At 41.1% G+C, this 20,226-nt stretch overlaps 1 pseudogene; it reads left to right on the forward strand.

Moving 5' to 3' along the window:
* Positions 1-10,008: 10,008 nt before the first annotated feature.
* Positions 10,009-11,375, forward strand: LOC111533059 (annotated as a pseudogene).
* The last annotated feature ends 8,851 nt before the right edge of the window (positions 11,376-20,226 follow it).

The following is a 20,226-nucleotide window of genomic DNA, read 5'->3' on the forward strand; positions in this document are numbered from 1 at the left end:
GCGGCGGCGACGGCGGAGGAGGAGGAGAGAGAGGAGAGGAGGGGGAGGCGGTGAGAGCGGGGCTCCAGGAGGAGCAGCCTGAGCCTACCGTACTGTGTGGAGTAGCCGCCCCTCCGCCCACCCGCCCGCCGCTAGGCGCTGGGACTTCTGGTAGCTCACACTCAAAACCACTCCGTTCATTCATTCGTTCGTTCGTTTACCTCCCCGTTCACTCACCCACCCATGCCATCCACTCTTCCCGCTGATTGTCGCATGCCATGATTCACTTATTTGTTGATGTATTCCATGTGTTTCCTCCTTATTTATTTTATCCATCTATCCACACATTTGTGCACTTATCCACACATCCTTTCAGGCAGGAACATCTCTGTCCTGTTTGCCCAGTGCAGGGATCTGCGGGTGCTGGTGTCCAGTAAATATCTGTTGAATAAACCCCTATTGCCGCCTCTGTCTTGCCACCTCCCTTTTTCCTGGAGGAGGACATATTCAACAAGGACACATGCAATAAGGCAAAGCGAGTAAAAGTAACACGTGATTAGTAGTTGGGGCTTCAGACTCAAAACACCAAAGTAGAACTTGGGACAGCTAGACTGGCCAGAACAGATCCATGTAGTCTGAAGAAATTAGAGAATGAATTTCAAAGTTTGGATTTGAAATCTGACACTGTCACTTAACTGGCTTGGTGATCCTGAGGAAGCTGCACAACTTTCTTAAGCCTTAACTTCCTTACATGCAAAATGGGAATGACGATACTGCTTACTACAGAGGCATTTTGTGGGCATTAAATTAAATAATGCCTTCAAAGAAACTAGCACAGTGCCTAGCTCACAGTCAGTGCCCAATAAAAGTTCTGTAATGATTAGTTCAATAAAACATAGCTTATCATATATACATAAACACACATTTTATTTTCTTTCTGGCACAGATTTGAGATAGAGTAATAATTTCACAACACAATGTAAGAATGGCTTCTTTGGAGACTTTAAGAGCTACAATCGCCAGATGAAGGTCATAATTTCCAGATGATTCTTCCAGGGGATCCCCAGTTACAAATATGAAACATTAGGACACATCCTCTTATGACTCACGGTGAACTGACAGCCAGGACTCCATTAACTCTCTTTTCAGCACACCACAGAACAAAGAACACTAGTTATAACAACGTCCCTGAGTTTTTTAGTTTTTTTTTTTTTTTCTCCCTCTGTCGCACAGGCCGGAGTGCAATGGTGCGATCTCAGCTCTCACTGCAGCCTCTGCCTCCCGTGTTCAAGCCATTCTCCTGCCTCAGCCTCCCAAGTAGCTGGGATTACAGGCTGCACCACCACACTCGGCTAATTTTTGTATATTTAGTAGAGACAGGGTTTCACCACGTTGGCCATGCTTGTCTTGAACACCTGACCTCAAGTGATCCACCCGTCTCGTCCTCCCAAAGTGCTGGGATTACAGGCATGAGCCACCGTGCCCAGCCTGTCGCTGAGTTTCTACAAGATTCCATGTTGCTTTATAAATAATCTAAAATTCAGTTATATTCTGAATTATTCTCATATTAGCATTTTATTTTAATTCCTTGAGAACCCATTGTATTTAAAGTTCTAGGGATGAGAATATTTAGTAATGTGGAAGCTCTTGCCAAGCAGACATCTAGAAAATGGCAGGGTGGCCGGACGCGGTGGCTCAAGCCTGTAATCCCAGCACTTTGGGAGGCCGAGGCGGGCGGATCACGAGGTCAGGAGTTCAAGACCATCCTGGCTAACACAGTGAAACCCCGACTCTACTAAAAAATACAAAAAATTAGCCGGATGTGGTGGCGGGCGTCTGTAGTCCCAGCTACCTGGGAGGCTGAGGCAGGAGAATGGCATAAACCTGGGAGGTGGAGCTTGCAGTAAGCCGAGATCCGGCCACTGCACTCCAGCCTGGGCAACAGAGCGAGACTCCGTCTCCAAAAAAAAAAAAAAAAAAGAAAATGGCAGGGTGCAAGTTCAGAGTGGGGGACATGTTGTAGGTGAGTAAGCGCAAAGAATTCATTAGTTCTCAAAGATGAGGGGGAAGGTGCCATCCTACTCAGAAGCATCTGAAATTATGGGAAGGCTGACAGGTTCTACTAGCATATGCAAAACCTCCTGCAATGCTCAGGACATGACAATAACGAAAACTATCCTGGGCCAGTGTGGGACCCTGTTGAGAAACACTAGGCCAGGCTAAGGCCTGATGTTTAGACCTTTCAGGTTTAGAAATGACCACCACTATGTTGACATGTGGCCCAGAGAAGCAGGCATTCCCAACTCTGTCTTGCCCCCTCCCTTCTACCTCTGGGAGGACAGATGCAACAAGGATAAGCAAAGGTAAAGTGAGTCAAAGTAACACTTGATTAGTAGCCAGGGTTTTAGCCTTAAACACCAAAGAATAATAGATCAAAGAGAGGACTCAGTTTTCTTGAACCTCACTGAAGCAAAAAAAAAAAAAAGGGCCTGATTTGCCTCCTTCCACTGAGTCCAAACCCAACTTTTGGATTTGTTTGGATTGCTCTGATTCGTCGAAAATTACATCCTCTAATTTTTTTTTTTTTTTTGGATGTGGGCAAACCTCATTTTAATTGCAAAAGACTTCATTTACAGCACATTCAATAATGAACCAACAGGAGAGTTGCTGACTTTGGAACATATGAATATATAAAAATCCCTTACAATTCAGGTAGTCAAGATAATAAGCACATACAAGGAAAGCAACCCTCAATTTTCTGAAAACTTTTACATTTTAAAAGATGACTAGGCATACGTGGAAGTTCAAAGCAGTAGGATGTCCCTTGCAGGGAAAGAAGGAGGAAAACACTTTTTCGTGTTGTTAGGCAAATGTGTATCAAATATATCCCAATTCTACTTGATAAAGTCAGTTGGATGACCTCTTTGGACCAAGCTAGGGCAGAACACTTAAGAGGGCCTTGGGTGGGGATGTGACTCCAGGAGAAGAGGAACGCCAGATCCCATGCAGCACCAAACACATCCGTTCCACCCTCTAACACAGATGAGGCACGTGGCCCATGTCCGTGGACACTGGATACACAAGAACAGTCATCAGATGGTTACTGCTCCCACGGCCTTGTGTTTTCTAATGGTCTTAATTCAGGACATGGAGAAAATCCTTTACCACCAAATGCAAACTGTCATTGAACTTAAGTCAAAAAGAATGTTATGGGGGAAATTCTTGTAACACATACATGAGGACTTCTATTTCACTAATTAGAATAATGATTACACAATTGACATTCCTGTTTTCATAAGGTTTTGTTCTCTACACTGGAATGGCTTAAGAAAAAGTTGTGTATTTTTGGTTTTATTTTACACTTTCAAGAGAGGGAACAGAGAGAAAAATGTGACTAACTGCCCAACTTTGGGACCCAGCAGTACAAAAGTGGACTTCTCTGACTCTAGGTCCATCAGATTTGGGGGAAGTTTCAGTGCCTAGGAAAGGTCAGAGAAGCCCATTACACCCCCAGTCCTACAGAAAGAATTCTACGGCTAATCTATCATAGTGTTCTAGCAAAGCATATGTTGAAAACTACAGGTGTCAATCTAACATCTAAATTTTTTAAAGTAGCATTTCAGCAACAAACAAGCTCAGAGAGCTCATCACAAAAGTGAAATAACAGAACTATTGCTCAGATGTCCGAAAAGTCAAGCTGCTGCCCTCAGCTCCACCCACTTGAAGGCTTAGGCAGACATGTAAGGTGGCAGCGGCTCCTTGGCAGCACCATTCACAGTGGCATCATCATACATGGGTAGTGTCATTGCTGGTAACATAAACCAGGACATCAGAGGAGTTCCTGGCATTGGTAGCAGTTCCAAAACAGCTAATCAAGTAACCCTTAAAAGTCAAGATAGGCCGGGCGTGGTGGCTCAAACCTGTAATCCCAGCACTTTGGGAGGCCGAGACGGGCGGATCACGAGGTCAGGAGATCGAGACCATCCTGGCTAACACGGTGAAACCCCGTCTCTACTAAAAATTACAAAAAAAAACTAGCCAGGCGAGGTGGTGGGCGCCTGTAGTCCCAGCTACTCGGGGACTGAGGCAGGAGAATGGCGTAAACCCGGGAGGCGGAGCTTGCAGTGAGCTGAGATCCCCACTGCACTCCAGCCTGGGAGACAGAGCGAGACTCCGTCTCAAAAAAAAAAAAAAAACTGGTCAAGATAATGCTAATAAACAGAAGAATAATAAGGACCAAATAGGTAAGATTCGCTGACATGACATCCTCTCTGTAGGGAATATTAGGAGGCAGTTGTCATATGTATTTCTGAATGGAGTTTGGACAAACAAGCACAGTGATTGCAACCAAGGTATTCAGGGCAAAATCAAAGATCTGGTAGCAGAAGAATGGGATGATCCAGGCTGTGTATTGCTTGTATGCTCTGTAAGCAGCCAATAGCACATATCAGGATCATGAGAAGAGAAATCACAATGGCAAAGCACATGCAGTTCCACACGACTGGGGAAGCCTCAGAATCATGGCAGAGGGTGAGAGGAACTTCTTACCTGGCGGTGGCAAGAGAGAGTGAGCTACATCCTCTAATATTATAGAAAAGGCTTCCAGACTTCCTTACCCATGGCTTACCCAATGTCTCACTTAAATGTCTGATAGAAAAAAATGCTTAATTATAATGCTTTATAAATCATCTAAAATTCAATTATATTCCAAATCATTGTCGTATTAGCATTTTATTTTAATTATTTGAGAATCCACTGTATTTAAAGTTCTGGATGTGGGAATATTTAATAATTTGGAAGCTCTGAAATCTATTTTTTCTCCTAGAATCTTGACACCTCTAGTTACCTAGTGGGTCGAGCCAGAAATTAGGTGAAAACCGTCCTCTTTCCCTCACCTCTTATATGACTGATCTATTGTTGCAAAACAAATGACCCCCAACATTTAGTGGCTTAATATGCATAATCTCATAGTTTCTGCCAGTCAGGAATCTGGGCATAGCTTAGCTGGGCCCTCTGCTTCACAATCTCTCACAAGGCTACCATCAGTTGTCAGCCCACCTCTGTGGTCTCATCTGAAGGCACAGCTGGGGAAAGATCTGCTCCTGGTTTCACTCATGTGATTGTTGGAAGAATCTAGTTTCTTTCTTTTTTTTTTTTGAAGTTCAGCTTATCAGTCTTTTCTCTCAGGGTTAGTAGGTTTGGTGCTTTGTCTAAGAAGTCTTTGCCTACCTCTTGGTCTCAAGAAATTATTTTATCTTCTTTTACGATAGAGCTGTCTGGGCTGGGCATGGTGGTTCACATCAGTAATCCTAGTACTTTGGGACAGGAGGTGGGAGAATCACTTGAGGCCAGAAGTTCAAGATGAACCTAGGCAACAAAGTGAGGCCCTATGTCTACAAAAATAAAAATAATAAACAAAAGATAGAAGTTTCTGTGATAATGGTAATGTTCAATCAATGTCTGTCCCATCCAATATGGTAGTCACCAACTCCATGTGGCTGTTGAGCACTTGAAATGTGGCTAGTACAACTAAGGAAATGATTTTTAATTTTATTTAATTTAAATAGTAACATAGGGCTAGTGGCTGCCATGTTGGAAAGCACAGTTCTAGACTCTATATTATTTGATTTTTCACAAGTAGAGCTACAATGCATCATGGATTACTTTTATGTGTAAGGTATAAAGGTAGAGGACAGGATTTATATTTTTCTGTGGATATTTAATTAACCCACTTGTTGAAAAGATCATCCTTCTCTTAGTGAATTTTATTAGTATTTGTTGTAAATCAGCTGACCATTTATACCACTGTAGAATATTATACAGCTTTTTAAAAATAATAAATCAGAAGGCAGAAAAATATGAGCTCACATTCTGTAGTAAAATTTCTTAGGGTCAAATATTAGCTCCATTCCTTACTAGCTGCACACTTCTGGGCACGTTACTTTCTCTTCCTAAGCTTCATTTCCTCATGTATCAAATGAGGATAATAATAGCATTTATATATTTCTTGTGAGAATTAAGTGCAGCAATTCTATGTGAAATTAATGGTTAGCATAAAGCATTCATTATCAACTACTGGTTGTTAGCTATTCATCCTAACTTGGCCCAATCTGAAGCCCTATCCAGCAAACATTGATCTAGCAAAGTAGTGATTAAGGAGTTATGTATTTATTGATATTATAAAATATTTATTATATCTGTGTGTGTATATATATAAAAACATACACATATATTCCTATTTTGAAGTTATATCATAAATGTACTAATAATAGTAGTCATTATTAACATTCATTATGTCTTACTGAATGCTAGTTCCATTCTAAGAACTTTACATGTGTTAACTCATTTAATCTAAGGGGTAGATGCTATTATGTCATTTATTGATAAGGAGATTAAGACACAGAAGAGTTAGCTAATTTGCTCAGCTAAAAGGAAAAAGCAGATAGGACTTCTGGTTTGCAGTCTGTCATGTAAGGAGTTTGTACCTCATTATTCTGTCCTAACAACAAGTGAAAAGTTGTACAAACTGAAAATTAACAATTCTTTTTAGGCCCATCAGAGAAGTAAGATCACAAGGCAAACCACTGTCCCAAAATTTGAAAAGCCAGGGAAATACAGAGAATTAAGTGCAACTTAACCCAAGCAGAAACCTCTGCAGGAACCAGTGCTGGAGTAGGAAAACCTAAACTATAATTCACAAATTACTGAAGGCTTAATGTGGAAAAGTCAGAAGTTAAAAACCCTGGAGGTTGGGGGCGCTCAGTGCTCAGTCTTACGGGACCCACACTCTTGGGAGTTTACCTCCAGGAGCTCTGCCAGGTTCTCACAGTGAACACTAGAGGAAAATCCCCTCCTGCTCTGGCAAGGGGAGGAAAAAGTAATCATTTTTAAATACACCAGGCCTTCTGCCTGCCCTGAAGAGAAACTATTTTTTATCAGAGTCTAACCTATTGGGGTTTATCGGAGCCTAAGTGAATTGGGGAAGGGAAATAGCCAACTTGAGCTCCCTTTAACCATCCTGTCCCACCTACAGAGAGGGGGACTGGAAGCACTTGTGAAGTTTCTAGCCAAGGGGCATAGGCTTACTAAAAGACAGCGACCTAATCATAGGACTGTAGAATGTTTCCCCCCCCCGACACCTTACCACCATATCACTAAAAGCCTATTTACCATAGTTTTTCTCTATTATATCGTATATAGTATGTAACAAAAAATTACATGGCTTACTGGAAGACTAAAACTACAGTTTGAAGAGACAGTGCAAACACTAGAACTAGACTCAGATATGCCACAGATGTTGGAATTATTAGATTGGAAATTTATGTATTTATTTAATTGTTTTGGTAGATAGATTTTATTTTACTTTTTTTTTATTTCAATAGGTTTTTGAGGAACAGGTGGTGTTTGGTTACGTGAATAAGTTCTTTAGTGGTAATTTCTGAGCTTTTGGTGCACCCATCACCCAAGCAGTGTACACTGTACCCAATGAGTAGTTTTTGTTTGTTTGTCTGTTTGCTTTTTGGGGGGGACGGAGTCGCACTCTGTCCCCCAGCCTGGAGTGCAGAGGTGCAATCTCGGGTCACTGCAAGCTCCGCCTCCCGGGTTCATGCCATTCTCCTGCCTCAGCCTCCCAAGTAGCTGGGACTACAGGTGCCTGCCACCACGCCTGGCTGATTTTTTTGTATTTTTAGTAGAGACAGGGTTTCACGGTGTTAGGCAGGATGGTCTTGATCTGCTGACCTCGTGATCCACCCACCTTGGCCTCCCAAAGTGCTGAGATTACAGGTGTGAGCCACCGCACCCAGCCCCCAATGTGCAGTTTTTATTCCTTGCCACTCCCCGCCCTTTCCCACAAGTCCCCAAAGTCCAATGTATCATTCTTATGCCTTTGTGACCTCATAGCTTAGCTCCCACACATAAGTGAGAATGTACAAATGTTTGGTTTTCCATTCGTGAGTTGCTTCACTTAGAAGAGTAGTCTCCAATTCCATCCATGTTGCAGAGAATGCCATTATTTCATTGCTTTTTATGGCTGAGTAGTGTTCCATGGTATACATGCTCATTGACTGATGGGCAATTGGGCTGGTTCCATATTTTTGTAATTGCAATTTTGCTGCTATAAACATGCATGTGCAAGTATCTTTTTCGTACAATGACTTCTTTTCCTCTGGGTAGATACCTAGCAGTGAGATTGCCAGATCAAACAGTAGAGCTACTTTTATTTCTTTAAGGAATCTCCACACCGTTTTCCACAGTGGTCGTACTAGTTTATATTCCCACCAACAGCATAAAAGTGTTCCCTTTTCAGTACATCCATGCCAACATCTATTATTTTTTGATTTTTTTTTATTATGGCCATTCTTGTAGGAGTGAGGTGGTATTGTTTTGTGGTTTTGATTTGCATTTCCCTGATAATTAGTGATGTTGAGCATTTTTCCATATGCTTGTTGGCTATTTGTACATCTTCTTTTGAGAACTGATCAGACTGGAAATTTAAAACAACTATGATTTATAATCTAAGGGCTTGGTCTTAGTCACTTAAAGTGTTGCTATAAAATGATACCTGAAGCTGAATAATTTATTTATTTTTTTTATTTTTATTTTTTTGAGATGGAGTCTCGCTGTGTCGCCCAGGCTGGAATACAGTGGCACAATCTCAGCTTACTGCAACCTTCACCTCCTGGGTTCAAGCGATTCTTCTGCTTCAGCCTCCCAAGTAGCTGGGATTACAGGCACCTGCCACTACACGCAGTTAAGTTTTGTATTTTTTAGTAGAGACAGGGTTTCACCATGTTGGCCAGGCTGGTCTTGAACTCCTGACCTCAAGTGATTCATCCATTTTGGCCTCCCAAAGTGCTGAGATTACAGGCGTGAGCCACCGTGCTCAGCCTACTTAGCTTAATGTTCTGTAAGCTAGAGAGTTAAGGGTGTGTGGCTTCTGACAAAGGTTTTTGCGCTGTGTCGTAACATGACGGAGAAAGTACAAGGGGAAGTAGACACATCCAGAGAGAAAACCCAAGGGGCATTCTGGCTTTATAATAACCCACTTTTGAGGGAACACATCCATTTTCTCAAAAATGAATTTAGTCTCGCCAGAGTGAGCACTCACTACCACAAGAACAGCACCAAGCAATTCATGAGGGATCTGCCGCCTTGACCCAAACACCTCCCACTAGGTCCCATCTCCCCACACCACCACATTGAAGATTAAATTTCAACGCAAGTTTTGGCAGGGACAAACAAACCATATTCAAACCATAGCAGACCCTAAGCCACAGATCCAAGAAGCTCAGAAAACTAAGCAATGTAAGTATGAAAGAGGAAAAGAAAGAAAGAGATTATATCTAGGCATATCATATTTAAATTGCATGAAATCAAAGGTAAAGAAAAAAATCTTGAAAGAAGTCAGAAAAGAAAATCTTAACTATAAAGGAGTAAAGATGAGAATTATATCTGACTTCTCCTCAGAAACCATGCAAGCGAGAAGAGAGTAAGTGAAATACGTGAAGTGTTGAAGAAAAAAAAAAAAAAACTACCAGTCTAGAACTCTATATCCTGATAAATTACCCTTCAAAAGTAAAGGAGAAATAAAGAATTTCTTAGACAAACAAAAATTGAGGGAATTTATTGCCAGTATAATTGCTTTGCAGGAATCGTGAAAAGAAATTCTTCAGAGAGAAGGAAAATGATGTAGGTCCAAACCTTGGATCTACATAAAGAAAGGAAGAGCATAAGAGAAAGAATAAGTGAAGATAAAATACATCACTTATTTTTAAAAATTCTTAATTGATATAACAAAAGGTTTGTTCAAAATAATAATATATCTGATGATTAAAACTTATGTATAAGTGGAAGGAATGACAGTAATAACACAAGGGATGGGAAGGAAGTATTAAGAATATTTTGTTATTATAAGACATCTGCGGAGAAGGTGCGCGGGCAGCTTCCGGTGTGGGTGACGAGTGGTGGCCAAAGCAGGGGGACAGCAAAGGCCACTCAGGCGGAGACCATGGCAGACGGCTGGAGCGGGCTGACAGGTGCATCATCAAGATGGAAGTGGACTACAGCGCCACGGTGGATCAGCACCAACCTGAGTGTGAGAAGCTGGCCAAGGAAGGAAGACTTCAAGAAGTCATTGAAACCTTTCTCTCTTTGGAAAAACAGACTCATACTGCTTCTGATATGGTATCTACATCCCAAATCTTAGTTGTAGTAGTGAAGATGTGCTATGAGGCTAAAGAATGGGATTTACTTAATGAAAATATTATGCTTTTGTCCAAAAGGCAGAGTCAGTTAATACAAGCTGTTGCCAAAATGGTTCAATAGTACTGTACTTATGTTGAAGAAATCACAGACCTTCCTATCAAACTTCAACTAATCGATACTCTACAAATGATTACTGAAGGCAAGATTTGTGTTGAAATTGAGTGTGCTTGACTGACTAAAACATTAGCAACTATAAAAGAGCAAAATGGTGATGTGAAAGAGGCAGCCTCCATTTTACAGGAGCTACAGGTGGAAACCTACGGGTCAATGTAAAAGAAAGAGCAAGTGGAATTTATTTTGGAGCAAATGAGGCTCTGCCTAGCTGTAAAGGATTACATTTGAACATAAATCATCAGTAAGAAAATTAACACCAAGTTTTTCCAGAAAGAAAATACAGAGAAATTAAAGCCGAAAATACAGAGAAATTAAAGTTGAAGTTAAATTTAATGATTCAGCTGGATCAACATGAGAGATCCAATTTGTTTATTTGTAAGCACTACAGAGCAATATATAATACTCCCTGTATATGGGCAGAAAGTGAGAAATGGCAGCAGACTCTGAAGAGTGTTGTACTCTATGTTATCCTGGCTCCTCTTGACAATGAACAGTCAGATTTGGTTCACCATATAAGTCGTGACAAGAAGTCAGAAGAAATTCCCCAATACAAGGATCTTCTAAAAGTTTTTACCACAATGGAGTTAATGTGTTGGTCCACACTTGTGGAAGACTATGGAATGGAATTAAGAAAAGGTTCCCTTGAGAATCCTGCAACTGATGTTTTTGGTTCTACAGAGGAAGGCGAAAAAAGGTGGAAAGACTTGAAGAACAGAGTTGTTGAACATAATATTAGAATAATGGCCAAGTATTATACTCAGATAACAATGAAAAGGATGGTACAGCTTCTGGATCTATCTGTTGATGAGTCCGAAGGCTTTCTCTCAAATCTAGTTGTTAACAAGACCATCTTTGCTAAAGTAGACAGATTAGCAGGAATTAACAACTTCCAGAGACTCAAGGATCCAAATAATTTATTAAATGACTGGTCTCAGAAACTGAACTCATTAATGTCTCTGGTTAACAAAACTACACATCTCATAGCCAAAGAGGAGATGATACATAACCTACAATAAGGGTCTTAATGCTTTCAAAAAGGAGTTAAAATTGGAAGTTATTTTTTTTTTTTAAAAAAAGACATTTGCATTACCAGCAAAATGATACAGTGTTATTTGAAAATGGGCTGGATGTAGTGGCTTACATGTGTAATTCCTGAACATTAGGAGGCTGAGGTGGGAGGCTGTAATCTAGCACTTTGGGAGGCTGAGACAGGAGGATTGCTTGAGCCCAGGAGTTCGAGACCAGACTGAGCAACATAGGAGGGAAGGCTGTATCTCTAAAAAATAAAAATAAAAATAAATTAGCTGGATGTCGTGGCTTGTGCTTGTGGTCCCAGCTACTTGGGAGGCTCAGGTGAGAGGATTGCTTGAGCCCAGAAGGTCAAGGCTGCAGTAGACTATGATTGCACCACTTTACTCCAGCCAGGGCACCAGAGCAAAACCCTGTCTCTGAATGAATGAATGAAGGAATGAATGACTCAGTCTGTGGTATTCTGTTGTAGCAACACAAAATGAACTAAACAGTGGAGAACAGAGTATATGGGAAAATATATGTGCATGTGTGAGGGGCAAAGAGCATATGGAAACTCTCCTTTCTACTCAATTTTGATGTGAATGTAAAACTGCTCTATTAAAAATAAATGTTTATTTTTGGTTTTTTACTCAGGTATTCTGGCTCCACTGTGTATGGTTTGTTTTTTTGGTTTTTTGTTCTGTTTTTATGGTTGTTTTTTTTTTTTTTTTCCAGTCTCACCTCACTTTGTTGCCCAGGCTGGAGTAGTGCAGTGGTGTGTTCTTGGCTCACTGCAGCCTCAATCGCCCAGGTCCAAGCAATCCTTGCACCTAGGCCTCCAGGGTAGCTGGAACTACAGTTGTGCGCGACCAAGCTCGGCTAATTTTTGTATTTTTTGTAAAGACGGGGTTTTGCCATGTCGGTCAGGCTGGTCTCAAACTCTTAAGCTCAAATGATCAGCCTGCCTCGACCTCCCAAAGTGCTGGAATTGCCGGCATGCATCTCTGTGTCTGGCTTCTAGGTGTCTATGCCTGGCCGCTAGGTGTCTATGTTCTTTTTTTTTTTTTTTTTTTCTTTTGAGATAGTCTCCCTCTGTTGCCAGGCTAGAGTGCAGTGTTGTGCACTGCAAACCCTGCCTCCCAGGTTCAAGCGATTCTCCTGCCTCAGCCTCCCGAGTAGCTGGGACTACAGGCGCACGCCACCACACCAGGCTAATTTTTGTATTTTTAGTAGAGACAGGGTTTCACCATGTTGATCAGGATGGGCTCAATCTCTTGACCTCGTGATCCGCCCACCTCGGACTCCCAGGTGTCTATGTTCTTAATCATGCTTCCCAGGGTGTGTGTGTGTGTGTGTGTGTGTGTATGTATATGTTTGCTTGAGCAAACAGAAGGCTGTAAACTGACACATATGAGGTAGTAGTCAATGAATAACTTGGGTGGGAAAAGATATTTTGGGCTCTGTCTATATTAGTTAGAATGTTTTCAACTGCACAGAAGAGAATACTTGAGTAACAATGGCTTAAACTAGGGCTTTCTAACTTTACAGTGTGGATGAATTATCTGAGGATCTTATAAAAATGCAGGTATGAATGTAGTATATCTGGGCATAACCAGACATTCCACACTTCTGACAAGCTGTAGTAAGCTGTTAGATCCTGCTGCTGCTGCTGGTCCAACACTTTAATTAGCAGGATTTGAATAATGAAGACATTTTTATGTTATACAGTAAGAAGCCCAGAGCAGATGGAGGACAGGGGTGAAAGGAAATCTCTTCAGTGTATACCTGCTGTGTACATCATTGTGTTTGTCTTTTGGTGCAAATACGATGCATTTCTGTTGGGTATACACCTATGAGGGAAATCGCTGTGTCTCCAAGTAGACTTATACTTAGCTTTTGTGGATGCTGTGCAACATTGTTGCCAAATGATTGTATCAACTTACCCACCCATCAGCAGGGTATGACAGTTGTGGTTAATGCACATCTTTTTCAGTACTTAGTATCATTAGTCTTTTTTTTTTTTTTTTAACCATTCTGGTGGGTCTGTAGTAGTATTTCATTATGGGTTTAATTTGCACTTCCCTGATGACTAATGAAGTTAAACATCTTTTCATTTATTCATTGGCCAATTAGACATCTTATTTTTATTATTATTATTTTTTGAAACGTAGTCTCGCTCTGTCGCCCAAGCTGGAGTGCAATGGTATGATCTCGGCTCACTGCAACCTCCGCCTCCCAAGTTCAAGTGATTCTCCTGCCTCAGCCTCCCTAGTAGCTGGGATTACAGGCGTGTGCCACCATGTCCAGCCAATTTTTTTGCAGTTTTAGTAAACACGGGGTTTCACCATGTTGATCAGGCTGGTCGTGAACTCTTGACCTCAGGTTATCCACCGCCTCGTCCTCCCAAAGTGCTGGGATTACAGATGTGAGCCACCGTGCCCGGCCTAGACATCTTATTTTATGATGTATTTGTTCAAGTCTTTTGCCCATTTTTCTTTCGAGTTACTTCTCTTTTATTGATTTGAAGGACTATCCAGAATATGTATAAATAACTCTTATCAAGAAATACAGTTTCATTTTAAAATTCAAATCTTTGATCCACTTGGAGTTCATCCTGATGGAGGTATGGGCCTAATTTAATTCTTTTTTCAAGTGGTTACTCAGTTGTCTCAAACCAATGCCATATAGTCTGTCTTTGCCACATCAATTTGAGATGCCACTTTTGTCATGTAATACACTCCCATGTGTATGTTGGAATATTTCTGGACTTTCAATCTTATTCTATTTGTCTGTCTCCCAGATACAAATGCAATTTTATGTACTGAACATTTTTAATGTGTTTAAATATTTAGTAGAATAAATCCCATAGTTTTAAAGCTTTCCAGGTTATTTTAATTTATTTTTCCATCTGAACTCAAAACTAGTTTGTCTCATTCTAAAATTAAAAAAAAACTTGATTGGTACTGAGACAAATTTATAAATTAAATTAGGGAGAATTAAAATCTTCATGATGTTGAGTTTTTCTACTCAACATGATTACACATCTCTTATGTGTTCAAATTTTAACTGGTGTCCTTCAATGGTGCATAAACTTCTTTTGATATGCATGACTGAGCTGGTGGGAAAATGAAGAAAATCTCTGAGGCAAAGACACTGTAAGAAAATTAGAAACCAGAACGGTTTTTCAGCATTAAAACCAGACTTTTCCTTGAACAGGAGACAGCTTAGATCCCAAGCAAGGTGTGACATTAGAGTTGGGATACTTAAAATAAAATGAGGTCCTTCATAGATTAGCATTTTTTTTTAAGAATCTGGAAAACACGCGGGGGGCGGTGGCTCATGCCTGTAATCCCAGCACTTTGGGAGGCCGAGGCTGGTGGATCACCTGGGGTCAGGAGTTTGAGACCAGCCTGACTAACATGGTGAAACCCTGTCTCTACTAAAAATATAAAACTTACCCGAGTGTAGTGGCGTACGCCTGTAATCCCAGCTACTTGCGAGGCTGAGGCAGGAGAATTGCTTGAACCTGGAAGGCGGAGGTTGCAGTGAGTCAAGATCGAACCATTGCACTGCAGCCTGGGCGACAAAGCCAGACTCCATTTCAAAAAAGAAAAAAAAAAAAAAAAAACTAGAATCTACAAAACACTTCACAGAAGACGGGAGAAGTATTGTCTATGTGAACTGTGTTTCTCAAAGGAGGGAAAAGGAAAAAAAATAATTTGAGAATTCTTAATAACCCACCTTCAAATGGGGTTCTTATATGCGTTTAAAAAAAAAAAAATCCGGCCAGGTGTGGTGGCTCACACCTGTAATCCCAGCATTTTGGGAGGCCAAAGTGGGAGAATTGCTTGAGCCTAGGAGTTTTAGACCAGCCAGGGCAACATAGTGAGACCCCGTCTCTACCAAAAATTTAAAAGTTAGCCAGGGATGGTGGTATGCGCCTGTAGTCCCAGCTACTCAGGGGGCTAAAGTGCAGGGACCTCTTGAGCCCAGGAGGTCAAAGCTTCAGTAAGCTGTGATTGTACCACTACACTCCAGCCTGGGTGACAGAGTGAGACCTTGTCTCAAAACAAAAGCAAAAACAAAAATGAAACCCCCAAAAAACAAAAAACAACAACAAAAAATCCCAAGTCAAAATATTAGGTTTAAACAGTTCCAGGTTGGTAGTTCCTCCAATTTCCAAAAGCAAAACCAGATTTTCATTGGCCACACACATTCTAATCCTCATTGTAGTGGGTTGAAGAGTGTCTCCTTAAAATGTGTGTCTACCCAGCACCCTCAGAATGTGACCTAATTTGGAAATAGGTTCTTAGCAGATGTAATCAATTAAGGATCTCAAGATGAATCATCCTGGATTTAGAGTGGGCTCTTATGACTGACGTCCTTATCCTTACAGGAAGAGGAGAGGAGGATGCAGAGAGTCCTCTCTGTGAAAGAAGGTCATGTAAAGATGGACAGAGAAATTAGCATCATGCTGCCACAAACCAAAGAATGCTACGAGCCACAGAAGCTGGAAGAGGCAAGGATGGATTCTCCGGAGAGCTGTCAGAGGAAGCATAGCCTTGCTGGCATTTTGATTTCAGACTTTTTGCCTCTTGAACTGTGAGAGAATAAATTTCTGTTGTTTAAACACTTTGGTTTGGGGTAATTTGCTATGGCAGCCCTACGAAGCTAGTACACTAGGTTTCAAGGGATTTACACATATAAAATTTCAAGGACCCTGATTTCATAATCCAAAACCATAGAACACACGAAGAAATAAGCCACGATAAGCAAGAATGAGCAGAGATAACAAACTGCAGAGAACAACTTCCAGTATAGGCCTTGGAATGGCCAGTGTGGAATGTTAAATAAGTATGCTCAATAGTTCTAAAAAAATTAGAAGGTTATGGAAACTATGATTTAGGTATAAGGGATCATCAAAAGGGACAAGGAAGATTAGAAAAAAATGTATAGTTTCTAAAATACAGAATATGTGATGATTAAAACTAGAAACAATTTATGGGCTAAATAGCACACAAAATGTAGCTAGGGGCCAGGCACCATGGCTCACGCCTGTAATCCTAGCACTTTGGGAGGCTGAGGTGGACAGATAAGGAGGTCAGGAGTTCAAGACAAGCCTGACCAACATTAGGAAACCCCGTTTCTACTAAAAATACAGAAGTTAGCCAGGCCTGGTAATGCACGCCTGTAATCCAGCTACTCAGGAGGCTGAGGCAGGAGAATCACTCGAACCCAGAAGGCGAAGGTTGCAGTGAGCCGAGATTATGCCATTGCACTCCAGCCTGGGCAACAGAGCAAGACTCCATCTGAAAAAAAAAAAAAAAAAAAAAAAGTAGCTAAGGAGGAAACTAAAAAAACTGGAAGATAGAGCTAAGAAAGTTACAGAAAATAGAGCACTAAGAGATTTAAAAAATTAAAAATTAAGACATTAAAGACAGAAGGGTGAAAAGATTTAACACACTTCTAATTAGAGTTCTAGAAGGAAAGACTGGCGGTTGGAGGAAGGGGAGGTGATATTAAAAGTGAAAATGGTTGAGAGGTCTATAGAACTGAAAAAGATACAAATCTTTAGATTGAAAAAGCAAAGGCCGGCATGGTGGCTCACGCCTGTAATCCCAGCACTTTGGGAGGCTGCAGTGGGCAGATCACTTGAACACAGGAGTTTGAGACCAGCCTGGGGTACATGGTAAAACCATCTTTACAAAAAATACAAAAATTAGCTGGATGTGGTGGTGCATGCCTATAGTTCCAGCTACTTGTGAGGTTGAGACAGGAGGTTCACCTGAACCCAGGAGGTCAAGGCTGCAGTAAGCTGTGATTGCGCCACTGTGCTCCAGCCTAGGCAACAGAGTGTGACTCTGTCTAAAAAAAAAAAAAAAAAGAGAGAAAAAGAAAGAAAATGACAACATATTTTGACAAATGTAAAAACAGCCACAAAAAATACTTTGGAGGTGGTTTATAATCAACATATGATGGACCTCTATAAACAAAAACATGGAAGATAGGTGGGAATAAGTCAGAGTGTATTTAAAAAATTAAGGCCTGGTGAAATGACTCAGGCCTGTAATCCCAGTGTTTTGGGAGGCCAAGGCAGGAGGATCGTTTGAGGCCAGAAGTTTGAGAACAGACTGAGCAACATGGCAAGACCCTGTCTCTACAAAAAAATTTAAAAATTAGTTGGGTGTGCTGACACATGTCTGTGATTCCAGTTACTCAGGAAGCTGAGGTGGGAGGATCACTTGAGCCCAAGAGTTGCAGGCTGCAGTGTGCTAAGATCATGCCACTGCATTCCAGCCTAGGCAACAGAGCGAGACCCTGTTACTTCAAAGAAGAAGAAGAAGAAAAGCAAAAAGTTAAGGTTCCTTTTTTGTTCAGAAGGAAAATAGTAATATTAGCTCTATTTTTAACAAAATCTAAAGTTAGTTGTTTGCTTTTTTTTTTAACAGAATGTATAGCCAACGATAAATGGAAATATTAAAAATTTAAGAGTATAGGTGAATATACAATATTCATTTTAATGTTCCTTTAGACTTCTCTGTGTGTTTGAAACAGTTATTTATTTATTTATTTATTTGTTTGTTTATTTATTTGAGACAGAGTTTCACTTTGCCACCCAGGCTAGAGTGCAATGGTGCAATCTCAGCTCACTATAACCTCTGCCTTCTGGGTTCAAGCAATTCTCCTGTTTCAGCCTCCTGAGTAGCTGGGATTACAGGCATGCACCACCACGCCTAGCTAATTTTTGTATTTTTAGTAGAGACAGGGTTTTACCATGTTGGCCAGGCCGGTCTTGAACTCCTGACTTCAGGTGATCCGTCCACCTCGGCCTCCCAAAGGCCGAGATTAATCACGGGATTACAGGTGTGAGCTACTGCACCCGGCCAAAAAATTTCATAACAAAATATTGGGAGGCATAACCAATGATGACATATCTTTCCAAACAGCTAAAATGAAGAAGAATGATAATATCTAGCATTGGTGAGAGTATGAAGCAACCAAAATTCATACACTCCCAGTGGGAGTGTAAACTGGTCCAACCTCTTTGAAAAACTCTTCAACAGAACCTATTAAAACTACATATATGCAATCTTTGACTAGAAATTCCACTCCTAGATGTAATATATATTTAATAGGAATCATATTTAAGTGCATCAAAAGATACACAAAAGAAAGTTCAGAGCAGCTTTATCTATGATAGCTAAAAACTGGAAATTATTCAAATGCCCAACAAAAGTAGAGTGGATGCATGAGCATATTCATGTGATGAAATACTACATGTCAGTGAGATTAAATAAGCTACTGCTATTGGCCAGGCGCGGTGGCTCAAGCCTGTAATCCCAGCACTTTGGGAGGCCGAGACGGGTGGATCATGAGGTCAGGAGATCGAGACCATCCTGGCTAACACGGTGAAACCCCGTCTCTACTAAAAAAAATACAAAAAACTAGCCGGGCGAGGTGGCGGGCGCCTGTAGTCCCAGCTACTCAGGAGGCTGAGGCAGGAGAATGGCATGAACCCGGGAGGCAGAGCTTGCAGTGAGCTGAGATCCGGCCACTGCACTCCAGCCTGGGTGACAGAACGAGACTCTGTCTCAAAAAAAAAAAAAAAAAAAAAAATGAGCTACCGCTATGTCCAACTGTGAGTGAACTGCATTAACCTAATATTGAGGGAAAAAAACCAAAGACAAAAGAGTGTATACTATCTTATTTTATTCATATAAAGCTCAAAAACAGGTCAAACAAATGTTTGGTATTAGAAGTCAGGTTATCGGTTTTCTCTGGGAAGGTGGGAGAGGAAGCATATTCTCTTTGTGATATACGTATTTGATATGCTTTTCTAAATCTAAAAAAGATTATTGTTTAAACATTTCAAGATAATTTTTGAGTCTATTAGCCTATGGTAATTTCAAAAGAAACACTAGAATAGTGGCTCACGCCTCTAATCCCAGCACTTTGGGAGGCCGAGGTCGGTGGGTGACCTGAGGTCAAGAGTTCCAGACCAGCTGGCCAACATGGTGAATACAAAATAAAAAATTACCAAAAATACAACAATTACAACATGGTGAATACAAAATACAAAATTACTAAAAATACAAAAATTACTACTAAAAATACAAAAAATTAGCTGGGTGTGGTGGCAGGCACCTGTACTCCCAGCTACTCGGGAGGCTAAGGCAGGGGAATCTCTTGAACCTGGGAGGAGGAATTGCAGTGAGCTGAGATCACGCCATTGCACTCCAGCCTGGGCAACAGAGTGAGACTCCGTCTCAAAAAATAAAAAATAAAATAAATAAATAAATAAATACTACAGTGAATCCCTAAGGTGATGAACAATTTTCCAGTTATTTTGAGGAAATTGAGGCTAAAGGACACTGGAATCTGCTTTGCTGCTGGAGCCCTGGGAGGTGTTGATCTCAAAGGTGTTTCCCGGGCTCCACAGAGCAAGAAAAATAAGGTGGAGTGGATGGCTGAGATCTTCAGAGGAGAGAAACCTGAGGTAGCCTCCCATGGCCCTGGAGTAGGTCACAGAATAGCTAAAATTTCTACGTCCCAGGGAGAATATTAGGTTTCTGAGCCAGAGAGTCCTATCAGGCTCATCCCTAGTATTCACAGGGTCTGAGGCAGGAGTACAAATGAAGGCCTCCTACTATATGTTTAGACAGAAGTTATAAGTCAAACTAACCACTGTCAAATGAGTTCTATGCTTCTGCTTGAGAAATATGCTTTTATAATGACCCTGAAGGCCATAATGCACATTGAATTCTACACTCGTACATGGCCATGGTGGAAGGCCAGTCCCCAGTCCCCAGTCCTTGCTCTATCCCTTTTCCCTCCACCACTGGGAATGCATGGACA

The sequence above is a fragment of the Piliocolobus tephrosceles genome, chromosome 2, assembly GCF_002776525.5.
Source record: "Piliocolobus tephrosceles isolate RC106 chromosome 2, ASM277652v3, whole genome shotgun sequence".
In the NCBI taxonomy this organism is placed as follows: domain Eukaryota; kingdom Metazoa; phylum Chordata; class Mammalia; order Primates; family Cercopithecidae; genus Piliocolobus; species Piliocolobus tephrosceles.